The sequence below is a fragment of the Bacillus rossius genome, chromosome 7, assembly GCF_032445375.1.
Source record: "Bacillus rossius redtenbacheri isolate Brsri chromosome 7, Brsri_v3, whole genome shotgun sequence".
Lineage (NCBI taxonomy): Eukaryota > Metazoa > Arthropoda > Insecta > Phasmatodea > Bacillidae > Bacillus > Bacillus rossius.
In genome coordinates this window covers 30,209,903-30,225,359 of record NC_086335.1, presented here as the reverse complement: position 1 = coordinate 30,225,359, position 15,457 = coordinate 30,209,903, and the positions used below count along the sequence as shown (strand labels likewise).

The following is a 15,457-nucleotide window of genomic DNA, read 5'->3' as shown; positions in this document are numbered from 1 at the left end:
TAAAAGAAGAAATACAGATGACCTACAAACAAAATGTTGGAGCTTGAATGCAATCAAATTATATTAGTTGGAGTAAAGGTTCATGTTACATATCTAAACAAACCTCTTAAATATATTGTGATTAATTAATTACTGTCTTAATTATCTTATGAGCTTAGGAAGTTCTATGAATTAATACAAACAAGAGTTACAAGATATTCATGCTAGGTATATTATAGAAAGTCGGGCTCTAGTTACCAAAAATATGCATTTATAAGGCTGTATAAAAACTTGAAAATAATTAAGATCACATGCATAATCCCATTTACAGGGCGAATAATCTCTCTAGTTACAGTCAATCTTGTAGCTTTAATTAAACAAACACATCATAAAAATATGACAATTAATTTACTACACTGTTAATTTTGCTCCTTTTCTTGCTTTTATTTTGCACATGATTTTAAAAATAATAAAATATGTGACTATATTTATAGTACATAATTTTTTTTAATTTAACAAGTTTTTTCTTATAGTTTTTATGAAATTAAAAGCAAATTTTTATATCAGTTCTAACATGTGCCGAAAGCAATATATCATTTGGTATAGAGCTCTATATATACCGTTCGTACGTAGCCTTCATCATAAAAACCTATTTTGTTAAGTATATTATTCATAAAAATAATGACTTACAATAAAGAATTAAAAAAGCATGTATACAAAGGTTAAAACAAAATTGTAATCTACATGATTACATGATTTCAGTACATGGTAGGGCTGACATAATAATTTAAAAATTTACTTCAAGCACCACTTCTTATTGTGTATTTATAGTTGCAAAATAATTAATTACTTTTTTTGTCACTAAATGATAGATCTTACTGTAGAAGTTGATTGTTTTGTGGCTATTTAAGTCGATTTAAATAAATACATCATCATATGCATCAACATATGTATTATTAAATTGTTCTGGTCGCTACACTTAACTAAAGTCATTGGGTGATACAGATTTGGTAGTTTCTTGCCATATTAAACGTGAAAATATGTGAAAAATGCATTAAAATATTTAGCTGTATGATATTTTACTATGAATGAAGAAAACCATATTAGAAAGTCATTGAACATTTACATAATATCTGATACGTGGAAACATAAGACCACAAATTTTATTATATTTCTTGGGCGGATCACAACCTCTTTGATTTGCTGCTAACTGAATTAATTTATTTGCTTTTAGTTACAGCTTCGTGCTAACTTAAGGTACGATTCCTAAGGCGCGACTCACGCGATTCTAGCCGCGCGGCAGAGCGTCACGAGCATCTGCGCATGCGCAGCATGATGTAGCTTGGCCGCGCGCGGCTGCGCAGCGCGACGCGACCCGACTGGTGGCGGGACCAGTCCAGTCGCTTCAGCCGCGCGCCGCGGACCGAGCTGCTCATCATACAAATTGAATTTTCAAGTACAGAAGACGTAGTGCTTGCTGAGTTAGTTGGCCAGCATCCATGCTTGCATGATTTAAAGCATCCACAGTATAAGGATCAAAATGTACGGGAAAATGTGTGGGCTGATCTAATGAACGAAAGGAGATCCTGAAAGCTCTTAATCGAAGTAAAATAACGGAACGTGAAAATGATGCAACTGATGTGTTCTTCAGAAGTATGTCGCTAACAGTGAAACAGCTACCACCCTCTCTACGTGCACAAGCTAAGATGCGCATCTGCAGTGTTGTGTCAGAATTAGAAATAAGAGCACTTGAGATGGCACAGCACACAAACCTGTCTCCTTTAGGAGCTCCTGTACGATCTTCATCCACTTTGTCGGACACTTCATGTCCTAGTCATTCGGCGAGTGATTACTATGATGATGTTACAAATAGTGGCAAAACACACCAATCGCAGTCATTGTTACAAGGTTCCTTCCAATACAACAATCCTATTATCAGTGAAACAAACGAAACGTATATGTTAAATATGTCATAACATACAAAACTTATCAATTCGTGTCATCTCCACAGTTGTATTGACCACGTGCTTTGTCTTTATATTTCTCTCATTACTACTTTATGCAAGATAATTGTACTTTAAGCAATTTTATTCGCTCTACTTAATATGGCAATTGAAAGTTACAATTCCTGATACTAATATTTATTTTAGAAATTAAATTTTATAACTAAAATTAATATTGACATGAGTGCTTTTGTTATATTTAATTTATAATTAAGTTCAACAGTTTACCTTAATGTTATGGCCCGTTTCTCTGCAGGTGTTATTGGTTTTCTTACTTTGTTGCACGACTTACATTTGACATCATCTTCCACTAGTCCCAAAATATAATTGAACTGCCTTACATTTAAACGGAAAAACTCCCTCGTCGTCTTTCATTAAGTGTCTGTTAATAAGGATTGTGTAGAATCCCTCTTCTCGTCTTGCTTTAAACATCACATGCGCATCAATGTTTTTGATGTTGTGACTCAGTAACAACGTCATCAGTTGATCTTCTTCTTCGTCCAGCAGTAACCATTTATCAACGTTACGTTAATCCATTGCTACAAACAACTGGAACTGCACTGTGGTCGCGCCGCATGAAGTATAGTTTTCAGCCGCTTCTTAGGAATGGGGCAACCTCACGAGCCGCGCGACTCTAGCCGCGCGACGATAACCGCGCGGCTAGAGTCGCGCCTTAGGAATCGTACCTTTAGGAAGCGTTTTCTTGGTAATTATGCATTCTTATTAAGTTTACTTTTGTTTTTGTTGCTAATGGTAAAATTGTACGTAGCTACTTCAGCACAAATGAATTTAAATGCAACATTTTACAAAGTAGGTGCTTATAGTTTTGCCATTTCAAACAAGTAACTGTACTTTAAAATAAAGCTTTTTAATTACAAAAGTCTCAATTTTATGTGCTGAAAAAGTATGCATTTTAATTTGAAATCATACACAGGCAGAAATTCATAAAGAAAGGATTTTTTTTGATAACCTAATAATTATATCGTTCAGTATTGTTTTATCTATAAGTATTCATTAGCTGCATCATGACCCCATGAACCTCAAGTACAATTTTAGAAAAAAATATTGACAATTTGTTAAACATAGGCCTATGTAAAAAACAGAAAACGCCTAGTAGTTTTCATTTAACCATATCTACCTACACACAAGAGATAATTTGTTGACTCTTATTATAGCATTAATACTGTATGCAGCAAACGAAGATATATTTAAGTTTATTTATTTATTTTTGAAATAATATATTTGTTACTGTTCAATATATTCCAAGAAAATAAATAGTTTTAGTTTTAAGTGTTTAATGTTTGTATGAATTTTTATAGTGAAACTTAAAGTTACTTCATCAAGTAAAACGTGGAACAATGTTTTTTACTTAAGGGTTCATGAGGTCTTTATACTACTAAGAAATTCTCATATGACAAGCAATAAATACTAAATTAAACTTTTTTGTCTAAAAAATGTGTAATGGATTTCTGCCTGTCATAATTTCCTTTTAAAAGTATGCATATACTTTTAAAAGGAAATTAAAATCAGTCATTGTACAAAGCAATGTGACATCGAGTAAAAAAATGTTATAAATAACATCAAATATTTTCTTAAAAACGTAAAAAATAATAGTAAATGTTGGATCAAAAACACAAAAACATTTTCGCTATATGTTCCGAGAATAACTGTGGACGTTTGTTAGTGACAACTTAAATTTCAGATAGCTTATATCTTTTCGTTGTGAAACGCCATTGATGCATACAATATGCAAAGTTTGCTATGTGCTGTATTTTAGCTATCGAGATTAAAACTATCGTATATGTTAGTCAGGCTTGTTATATATATATATATATATATATATATATATATATATATATATACAAAAATTTATTTTGATTACACTGCATAAATTAAGTTTTATTAACAACCTATATATGTTTCCCGTTTTTTATGAATATAATTATTCTGCGATCAAACTGAAAAAATTGATAATACTTAGCACGAAGGCGATTAAGTGTGTTTTTGAGTGAATCATGACATTCGTTTATTATACTTAATGCAATGCATGATTGCAGCTTTTAATATATACCTAAGTTATTAATAACCTTACGTTACATCAATATTTCATTTTTCAGGTGACAATGGACATGTTGCCGCCTCAAAATCTGCGAATCTTCTGCAAGCTATTAGGAATGGACACATTCGATTTATCGGTTTTACCAACATTGCACAGGAATCACATACCAACGTCCAAGCGATCGGTTTTATTTTCAGTTTATCGAGCGATGTTTGCTATATTGCAACCAATAATTGGTATATATATAATTTATAAATCTTGCACTGAAATGTGGTGGGACAAAACAAATAATTGGGCAGCCATAGCAGCGGCGACATCATTGTTCATTAGTTCTTCTAATTGCTTGCTGAGCACGTTCTTAAACCACAACTGCAGACAAGAGATACTGCGGAATTTATTAAAAATCGATCAAAAAATATTTCAAACATATCAAAAAACAAACAACAAGGTCACAAAGGTTTTTCCACTTATTTCTGCATTATTACTCTCTCTGCAATTATGTCTAGTTCTTGGTGAGTTGTTTGTAATGTGGCCATTCAATCGATTTAGATTAGACATCACCATATGCTTCAACATTTATCATTTAATCGTTCTGACCGCTTCACTTAACTACAGTCATTGGGTGTTACAGATGTGGCAGCGTCTTGTCATATTAAACGTGAAAATACGGGAGGAATATAATTCACAGTTTTTAGCCTGTACAGCCGTTATTTCCGGTTCGGAAAATAGCTTTTCGTTCACTTCTGATCCTGGGCAGATCATGGCACTGAGGGAACGACGTAGATACCTCGTAACACAAAGTTTTGCAAAGAAAATAATCGATCAACGAGTAATTTACGAGAAGTTGTACAAGTGTATTGTTTTGATGAATACTGCTTACGGTTTTCAGATGTTGTTCGTGTTTCTCAACAACCTGGTCATCATTTATACCCATATGCACATCAGCCTGATGTCTAAGCATTTAACCACTTACTTGCCAAGTTGGCGTTTCGTTATTTACCTTGTACGCACGCTGTTGTATCTACTCGCCACCGCAATGATAGCATCAAGTTGTAGGAGAGTCAACATGGAAGTCAAGAACACGCTGATCATCTTGCAAGACCTGCTCATCGAAGCAGCTCTCAACGGAGGCCTGGTGACACAATTGGAGATGTTCCACCACCAGATATCCAGCAGGGAGTCTGTCCTGAGCGCGGCCGGGGTTTTCACTATAGATTCGTGGTTGTTTGGTTCCATAGTAGTGATGGCACTGTCGGTCCTCATTGTTTTGATACAAACGTCCAAGTATAGTCTGAATACTAAACCATAGAAATTATTTTCAAAATGTTCTAATGTGCAAATATCAAAATACGATATTTAAACGGTAAGGGAATTTCAGCACGTTGTTTTGTATACAGCAACTTATGTAAAATTAATATGATAATGTTTGTGCGTATGTTTTTATAGAATAAAGCATTTTTTCACCGTACACTTAGTATTTGTACACTTACACCATCTATTTTTTATTGTTGTTCAAGGTATTTGTAAAATAATTGGCTGTTTATAAGCCCTTAGATGGGGTATCTTTTGCACTATTAACCAAAATTAACCTAGCACCAAAAAGTAGACATAGTTATTAACGCAGCAGGACTGCACATTGTTCGCAGGGAAAATTTTGAAAGACGTAGAGCATGCATAAAATTACTTGTGACATATAAAGGAATGTATTCAATTGCGGATTAATATATTCAATTTGTTTATTTAATTTAAATAAATAATACAGTGTACAAAACGTTCATAGATTTACAAATTTGTAAGAAAATATAATGTTTTAAACACAACTGGTTTTTTGTAAGTAATGTGGTAATTGTTGTTGTACACTATAGCAATGTACTTCAAGTTATGTACTGTCCATTATATCAGTATTTCCACCCTACTTCCATCTCAAGTAAGCAAGCTGGTAGAACAAATGGTTTAAAGTACAGGAACAAATAACTGATAGCAGCACTTGGACATATATTTTTTTGTTCAAACACAATATATTAGTTTCAATAGATCAAAGTATAAGGGCAAAGGATAGATGTGACAGATATGATGTTCTTTAAAAAAATTATTGATAGAACAAGAGGACGGCATAAGTAGTAATTTGAAAGCATGCGAAACTTGCTATTGCATCACTGGAGTCGAGTTGTGTGAGCCAGAAGATAATCTGAGGATCGATTCAATTATGGACTTCAAACTAATGTTAGATTTAATTTTATACTTCTTTATTTTACCATTGAATCATGTGTTTTATGTTTTGGTGAACCACACTGTGACACTTGGCCAGCCAAGGTGAAAAGCTTTATGATAGAAAACTGTGAGTAAACAGTTTATAATAATATATACGTAGAACTTATCAAAATTATTTCTACCCGTACAATGAGAGCAACAAACTCAAAAACAAATAAGGTAATTTACTGACATAAGTTTCCTCACCTTTTTAATTAAAAATAGGTAATTGCTTAATGTATTGTATTCACAAGTAACGACTTTACACAAAACGAAAAACATAAAGAAGTACAGTATTTTTCATCTTGAAAATGCATGTTATATTTCAGAAAGTAAACTAAGGAATTCTTGGATTAAAATTAAACTCTTGACCAGTAATTTCAGATTACTGGAAAATAGAAACATAAATGTGGAGCAAAGTTTTTAAGCTTTTAAGAGATCCATCATTAAATATTTGAAGGGAAATATTTAGATCAATATAATACTTAATACTTAAGCGAAAATATAACGAGTTTTTCCAAGAAAACACTCTCAAAAGTATTTTTTTTTACTGGCCATAACATATAAAGAGTAGTTTTCAGTTGGCTCAAACATGGTTATATACAGTTTTTAACATATTAATGAAGTTCGATTGTCGGAATAATTAAATGGTAAATTTTTACTACTCTACCAACAAAAAATAGTTTTACTTTTTAATAATTTTCACAAAAGAAGCAATATGCAATAATGTGATGAATTATGTTCCACATATAGATAATAACAATAAGTTCATATCTAATTCAGATACAACAGTTGAAGAATTTCACTCTTTGTAAACATAATAAACTAGCCGTAAATCTTTAGTGCTAATTGCTGCATCGTGACTCACCCTAAATTTACAGCATGCATTTTAATGACCGTTTAATATGGTTATATTGCCCAATTTCTGCCATTTTCTCTTTCTTTGTATCAGTGTATTTTTTGCAAGATTTTAGCCATAAAGTATAAAAGTTTGGAGAAACCGGTATAACTTTTAAAGATTTAAAAAAACATGTAAATAAGTTTATTTGTTAAAAAGTATATTTAGAATTTTAAATTTGTAAACATTTTCTTTTCATAAAAATCATTATTTGATAAATTTAATTTTTATTTCTAAAAAAACGTAACTGAAAACACCATCATGGTTTCAACATTTTTTAAACAAACTTTTAAATAATTTAATATAAAATTATTGTTCTTGTTTGAGCATATTTGAGTCGACCATTTCCAAAAACCACTTTGTCCAAAAAGTGAAAAAATTGAGATAATGCCACAAGAATATTCTCTGTAGTCATATATATGGGAATCCGCAAAAAAGAATTGCCAAACTCGACATTGTCCCTTAGAAAATGGATGTGTAAAACTGTAAACATTTCCAGAACCCACTATGTCCAGTTCTGTTTTATTTTCACATTACACTTTGTCCATGTCTGTTTTGCATTCCAGAACACACTTTGTCCAGACATTGTGTAATGGCTGCCATTTAGGGGTACAGAATAATATTCCAAAACCAGCTTTGTCTAGTTCCTCCAAATGAATGTATTTCATGTTTAGACTATAAAAGTCTTGTTTGTTATTTTGTTTGGCCTCGTTTTCACTGTGTTTTGTGTTTTCTATGATGGCTTATAGCGACAGCTGTTGTGTTTTATGTTTTGTATTCTATTATCAAGTGATGAGGGCACCTGTTTGCTTTTAGCAGAAGAAAAACCGGGTGAACTGACACTTTCGTTCGATTGTCAGAAAAATCTGATCCTGCCAAAACTTCCTGATCAAGCTATCTACTTTAGTCGTCAATTAAATATTTATAATTTCACAGTATGCCAAGGAACATCGAAATCCCCACAAAATCAAAGAAACACATTCATTTATTCATGGTCTGAAAATGAATTCCCAAACTCTTCCAACGAGATCGCCTCTGCTGTGTTAAATAGATTAACAAATACAGATATTACGGGTATTACTACAGTTCGCCTTTTCGCTGATGGCTGTAGTGGTCAAAATAAAAACTGAACCCTTATTGGAATGACAAGTAAATGGCTCAGTCAAGCTCCACAACACGTTAAGCTAGTTCTGTTGTTTTTCCCGTCACAGGTCACTCCTACATTCCACCTGATAGAATATTTGGCAGAATAGAGAGAGAATTGAACAAACTTGACTCAATTGCGCTTCCTGATGAATATTACACAATTTTTAGTAATCATGGTACTTTGCTTCGTCCAACAGAACATTTTCAATTTTTTGACTGGAAGGAAGCTGTAACTCGTGTAATAAAACCAACACAGTCATGGCATTTTAGATTTTCCCAGTGTAAGAGATTTATCTTAACGAGATCGTGCAAGAACTCAGCATTGATTCTCGTTCGAGCGGAGTGTTTTTATAGAACAGACCTAGGACAAGGGCGAAGTGTTTTGAAGCGTGGTGTTACACTCTCAGATTTAACACCCGAGGTTCTGGAATCTAATGTTCAGATTTAAGGCAGTAAACTGAAGGACATTAACAATCTTTTGTGTAAACACTTTGGGAGCAAGTGGAAAGAATCTGAAAACCACCTGAACTTCTACTTGCAATTATATCAGTCAGTATGTGTTGACAGTGTTCATACAATCATTGAACATGAAAGTGATGCAGAAGACGAACCAATGGAAGAATCTGAAGAACTGCATGTGTAGCATTCAGTTAAACATTGTTGATTTGGTGAAATTGATTATTTGCATACACTGTCATTAATATTCATTGTAATTCTTGTTTCTTGAATAGGGGCTAAGGTTTAAATGTTTTCTTTTAATTTAATTACGAATGTATTGTTTTAATGTTGTTGTTTTACGACCTTGTCATAATAGCTTCAAATATATTGCGTTAAGATTTTTCAACATTTCTTTTTAATTTACAACTGTTACTTTGTTTTTCATTGTTTGTGTGTCTAAAAGTGTGCAATAAAATATCATTACTATATCGAGAAGAAAATACGTGTTTCCATTAGCCACTTTCTCCAACATGTACTGTTCCAAATACCACTTTGTCTCTCTGATATTTCCAAACTCCACTTTGTCCAACATTTAAATCGAAATTTCTCAAAAACTAGCTGTTTAATTTTTATTTCCTTTATGGGTACATGCCACCTATTAAATCTAAACAGCTAAGTAAACATTCCATTAGTCGTAACATCTCCAGAGAACAAATACAGGTTTTTCCTATTTTCTGGGAAATCACTTATGAAGGACAAAGTGGTGATTGGAATTGGTGGACTCATTTAAAAGGTATAAAAAATCGCTAATCGTGTCTGTCTACATGTTTGCTTACTTATTCTAAACAACACACTGGATTTTGATGCAGTTGTCAACATCATTCAGAAAATTTCTTCTAGAAGTTTTATGTGCATATACCTACATACATATTTAATTTAAAGATAGTAAAAAATCTCAATATTATGTGATTAAGTTGTAAAAATATACTTTTAGGCCCTTACAAGTCTAAAATTGACTTTATGCCTATCTTTTAAGGAAGACTCTCAGTTACCAGTTTTACCTTTCAAAATTGTTCGAAAATAATGAGTAATTTGCGAAACTCTTTTGATCGACGGATTATTAATTTTATCCCAATTGAAAATGTTAGTTATTTTGGATCAAAATTGATCTTCACACCATATCATTTGCTACATATAAATACTTACTTATTAAATCTTAATGACGCTACATTAGTAGATAATATCCAAGGGAAGCCGGGTGTGTTGCTATTAGCATATAATTTAATTAAATGCCTTGTTATTAATTGTCACCCTATGATACATATATTTTTAAATTTTAAATCAAAATTAGCAGTTAGCATATAATTTTTTTTTAACTTACAATATCAGAAGCCATTATATTACATGTATAAATTATACGAATCAAAGGGAAAATGGGTTTCAGTTTTAACAGATCGCAGCATTGCAACTGCTCTACCAAATATAAGTCCCCACCGCGGAACGTAAGTCGTCTGTAGATGATTCGAGTTACTACACCAAAACCTCATACCCATCGTTGACTACCGGAAACAAAGGGACAATATGCCAGATGAATTCTCTTGCGGCTCACAAGGGCTTAGTGAGCGGCCGCAACACACACGGAAAAACTTAGCATAGTCATGATTAGCCTTCTGGCTCGGGAACTCTTAATTATCGTTTCCTCTCAGAGGAGATACTGCCTTAGAGAGGTTAATGCGTATGAGCAGGGATACTTTGGGCAACGACACCATTCTCAGTACGATAAAACTAACCTTTCTCACGAAAGTCTAATCGCAACTCATGTTCGCTGTTGGTGGGTGAACAATCCAACGCATCAATTCTGCTACGCAATGATAGGAATAGCTGACATCGAAGGATCAAAAAGTGACATCGCTATGACGCTTGGCCGTCAGAAGTCAAATATCCCTGTGGTAACTTTTCCGGCACATCTTGCTAAAACCTCTTCAAGCCAAAAGGTTCGATAGACCATGGTTTCACAGTCCCTACAATCACTGAGTGTCGAGATTGAGCCCAATTTTTCCCTTTTGCACAACGCGAGGTTTCTGTCCTCGCTAAGCTGGCCTTAGGACACCTGCGTTATCATTTGACAGATTAACCAACCCAGTGAAACTCCCCCAGTTGGCATTTTCATTGATCGGATCACGCAAACGTATATGCGACACGGAAGCACGCCCAGATGCCACAAAGACATCGGCGGCTCCAGTTTCTCTTGAGTGTTTGGCACCAGAACAACTGTGACGAAGGGCATAAGAGTCCAACTACAAGTGCTCCGCTCAACCAAGTAAATAAAGAAACTATGAAAGTAGTGGTATTTCACCGGCAACAAGAGAACCTGTCTCCCTTTTAAGTTACACCTTTCCTGTCTCATTACAGTGCCAGACTAGAGTTAAGATCAACAGGGTCTTCTTTCTAGGCTGAAATTTTCATGCCCGTTCCCTTGGCAGTGGTTTCGCTGAATAGTAGATAGGGACAGTGGGAATCTCATTAATCCATTCATGCGGATCACTTATTAGTTGACGAGGTAATGGGCTAGAATCTCTGTCTATTTGTACCAATTTACGACATTATAAACATAAAATATACATATTTTAAAAATGAAAATTGAAACAAATGACAGCATATATACTATTAACCAATTAGTTTAAATCTTGTCATAATTACTCCCACCTTTTACCCGTGCTTGCTTGAATTTTCTGCAAGTTTACTTTCAGGGCACTAGGCAGAAATAACGTCAAGTCATCACCATGTTGAACCATCTCAATGCTTTTTTTTAATTAGACAGTCGGATATCCCAGTTGTGTGCCAGCTCCGAGACGACAGTATAGTGGCGGCCGAAGAGGGGAACCACTGGGCCCGAAAGCCGCGGCATGAAAACCTTGCAGCCAGGAAGATCCGCGGGCGGCCAAGGCGCGGAACCGAGCTCGGATCCTGAAGAGTTCGTCCCGCACAAGACAGGACTACACCTGCTATCACCTCTCACCCAGGCCCGGCACGTTAGCACCAACAAAATTCCCAACCAAGCCCAAAACGTCCCGGTCCTCAGAGACAATCCTTATTCGAAAGTTACGGATCGAATTTGGACATTTTGCTTACCTACATTAGTCTGTCGGCTAGAGGCTCTTGATCTTGGAGACCTGCTGCGGATATGGGTACCAACCGGCGCAAATGCTCCGTGTGGCTCTCTCCTGGATTTTTCAAGGTCCGTGGGGATGATCTGGACACCGCCACAACTGCGGTGCTCTTCGCGGCCCAACCCTATCTCCCTGCTAGGGGATTCCGGGGAACTCGAGCACTCATACAGAAAAGAAAACGCTCCCCAGATATCCCGAGAGCGTCTCCGGGTCGTGTTGGGTTACCGCGACGAACACTCTCGCGAGGGCCGATTTGGAACGGTTCCACTGCCGGGCCGAAGTGGAGTTATCTATTTGGGCTGCTTTTGTACTGTATGTAAGTATATTCCATTAGAAAATATGTTGTTATAATGGATGGAAAGTGCTAAAATAATATCTACATTTTACTTTGTCCATCCGCTCGAAGAAAGTTACCGGTTATAGTATATAATATTTATAAAAATTAAATTAATCGTAAAATCTTATCAATTAAAAAAATTCAAAGATAAGTCCTTATTGTTTAAGGTGATATGTTATTTAGAAAGTATTCCAAAGAAGTTGGGGTAAATTAACGTATAAGCACTGCCTTGTTGGGATACAACTGTAACCTATCTCGCAGGCCGTGTTCCAGAACATTTCCAAACCGAATCCAAGTAAGGAAACCGAAATGAATCTGTTTTAATAAACGGTGCCCTGCATGAGGCTAGAAACTAGTTCCAACACATTCTAGCGGACATTTGGCAACCACCGATACACTTTTTACGGCAAAAATTCTGGCGATAGCAGTACCGTCGCACGTATTAAAAAATTTTATTCTAATTTTCTCAAGTACATTTTAAGTTGCAAATATTTTTGTTAAGACCATTTAAATGTACAAATTGTATTACAGAATAGCTTCACTCCCATAAAGTTTCATTTGGCACACCATTGCATTTCTTACACCCACGACATTTACGAAATTAAATATATACGAGTTAATGGCGCCAGATGCGTGTCCGCCATCTGGAAGAAACAATAGTAAAGGTAAGCTCTGCGCATGCGCGGAATTCGGGAAACACATGGGCAATAGATAGCACACCAAAATACGTGCCCTAAAAATATGGAACTGGGCATGTCGTATAGTGAACTTGGAATACTTAGCCCTTTTTGCCGTGAACAATCGATGTTTCCCTATCGACCGCGCAGGGCGGAAGTGTCGCGACGACTTGCCACAAGACAAGCTCGTCGCTCCGAGAGATAGTGAATCACATGAGCAAACACGCCAAAGGAGGTTCTCCCGTCATTTTGAATGAAGAGGGTCGAGCCGCTGCCGTGTCGATACTTCTGCACTCACCAACAGCAGGTGGAGGACGACACATGACGCGTCCTCTGGGTGCTGTTTCACCAAAAAAGCGTGTTGCTGAAGCATCTCCCATCAGCTCCGCGGAGCCGTGCGGTGAACTGTAGACACAGAACCTTGCAGGTAATTACGTGGAAATATATTGGTAAAATAACTGGAACAATATAAGTTAAAACTATTTAGTCATGTTAATAATTGAAGCCAATATGGGAAAGACCTCTTTAAGCTTTATCAAGGTTAATCTTTTCTGGTGCATGCCTTACATCTTTGTTTAAAACTGAGTCTTAGGGCGGTATTCCAAGAAATTTGAGTAAGGTAGCGAATATGCACTGCCTTGTTGGGCAACTACCGTACCCTAACTCTCGGGTCATATTCCAAAATGTGTACTAACTGAACCCCTGTAAGGCAGCCGTTTTAATAAACGAGGACTTGTGCGAGGCTATAAACAGTTGTATTTCGTGGAATCCATCGTAATTTTAGCTTATTTTTTAAAACTATGGAATTATAATGTGAAATAAAATATTTAATTTTGGTTGTACAAGAATGAACGATGAATTTTTGGCCGTATTTATGTTTGCTGTTTTTTATGACACTAGGGGGGGAAATTGTAATCGTAAAAGTTCCGTTAAAGTTCATTAAAAATGAATATATATATATATACAGTTATGTATCAAATCGGCAACAGATAGGACACCAATAATCAGTGCCCTAAAAATAAGGGACTGGCCGTGTCCTATCGTGCACTTGGAATATGGTTAGGGTACAGGTATTGCATATTCAACACCTAAACCCTTATTTTTGTGTCTTGGAATACGGCCCTTATACGCCAATTTTTTTATATTTATTTTGCTACTCCCACTTCCTCATTCATTTTAAGTTTTTTTTTTTAAATATAACTTCATAATTTCCTTGCATTTGTTGCCCTGCCACAAATATTTTGATCTGTAATTTACCTAGAGTAACATCATGGGTTTAAAAGTCGCACAATTGATAATAATTATGATTCATTGTGCTCCTTTTTTACATATATGATATTACACTAGGTGAACATCTGTTTAAAATATATATCTCTAGAGTAAAAAATGAAAGGGTAGTATCGAGGTAGAAATTTAGAACTTGTCCTTGAAAAAAGTAATGAAAAACGAAATAATAATCACCAATGTGCGTGAGTCCGATATTAAAAAATACTTTCTTTATTATTCCAATTTTATAATTATTTTTAACTAGTTCCTTGCAAACATTTAAACGAACTTCATTTTAATACTATCCCATTTACAGCTAATGTTTATTTTGCTAATTGTTTGACAGAGTGATTTCACCGTTAGAACAATTAAACACTTCGTTAACTTATATACACATGATATTGATGAAAGTTTTTTTTTAGAAAACTCTTTATGTCAACAAATTGTCTCTATTTATTTTCGTTTGAGCTTGCTTGTGGTATTGTCTTGTTGCAATACAATCACAGATTTTGCTTTAATACACAGATTAGTGATTATAGTGCTGATTAGAATTTAACCAGCTGAACACAAAAAGTCAAAATACAGTTCTATAATTTAATATATATATATATATATATATTAAAAATTTAACTGTTTTTTGTTTAACTATAAGCAAAAAAAAGTCGTTTCAAAATAGGCTTATTATCTGCGCATGGCGCATGATGTGTAATCCTGTTTTTTATATATATAAAAGAATAAATACAAATGACCTACAAACAAAATGTCCGAGCTTGAATGCAATTAAATTATATTAGTCGGACTTAAAGTTCATGTTAACGCATCTAAACAAAACTCTTGAATATATTGTGTTTTAATAATTAGTGTCTTAACTATCATATGAGGTAAGAAGTTCTTAGTTTTAAAACAAACGAGAGTTACAAGATATTCAGGATTTATTATAGAATGCTGGGCTCTGGTTACCAAAAATATGCTTTAATAAGGCTCTAAAAAGCTAGAAAGTAATTAAGACCACACGCACAATCACATTTACAGGACGAAAAGAGTGCTCTTGTTACGGTCAATCTTGTAGCTATAATTAAATACAATATAAAATAAAAAATGACAAATAGTTTACTACACTGCTTATTTTGCTCATTTTATTTTTTCCATGATTAAAAAAAAATATTACCATTTTTAATATTTCATACCAGTTTATTCTATTTAACAAGTTCTTATTTTATGGTTCTTAAAATTA

General features: G+C 34.6%; 1 protein-coding gene across 1 annotated transcript in view; it reads right to left on the bottom strand.

Moving 5' to 3' along the window:
• The window catches only part of LOC134533780 (uncharacterized), a 185,343-nt gene extending 171,981 nt beyond the window's left edge, over positions 1-13,362 (bottom strand). Inside the window, exon 1 of the mRNA XM_063371431.1 lies at positions 13,256-13,362. The gene's annotated coding sequence lies outside the window, so the exon portion shown is untranslated. The remainder of the gene's footprint in view (positions 1-13,255) is intronic.
• Between the last annotated feature and the right edge of the window lie 2,095 nt (positions 13,363-15,457).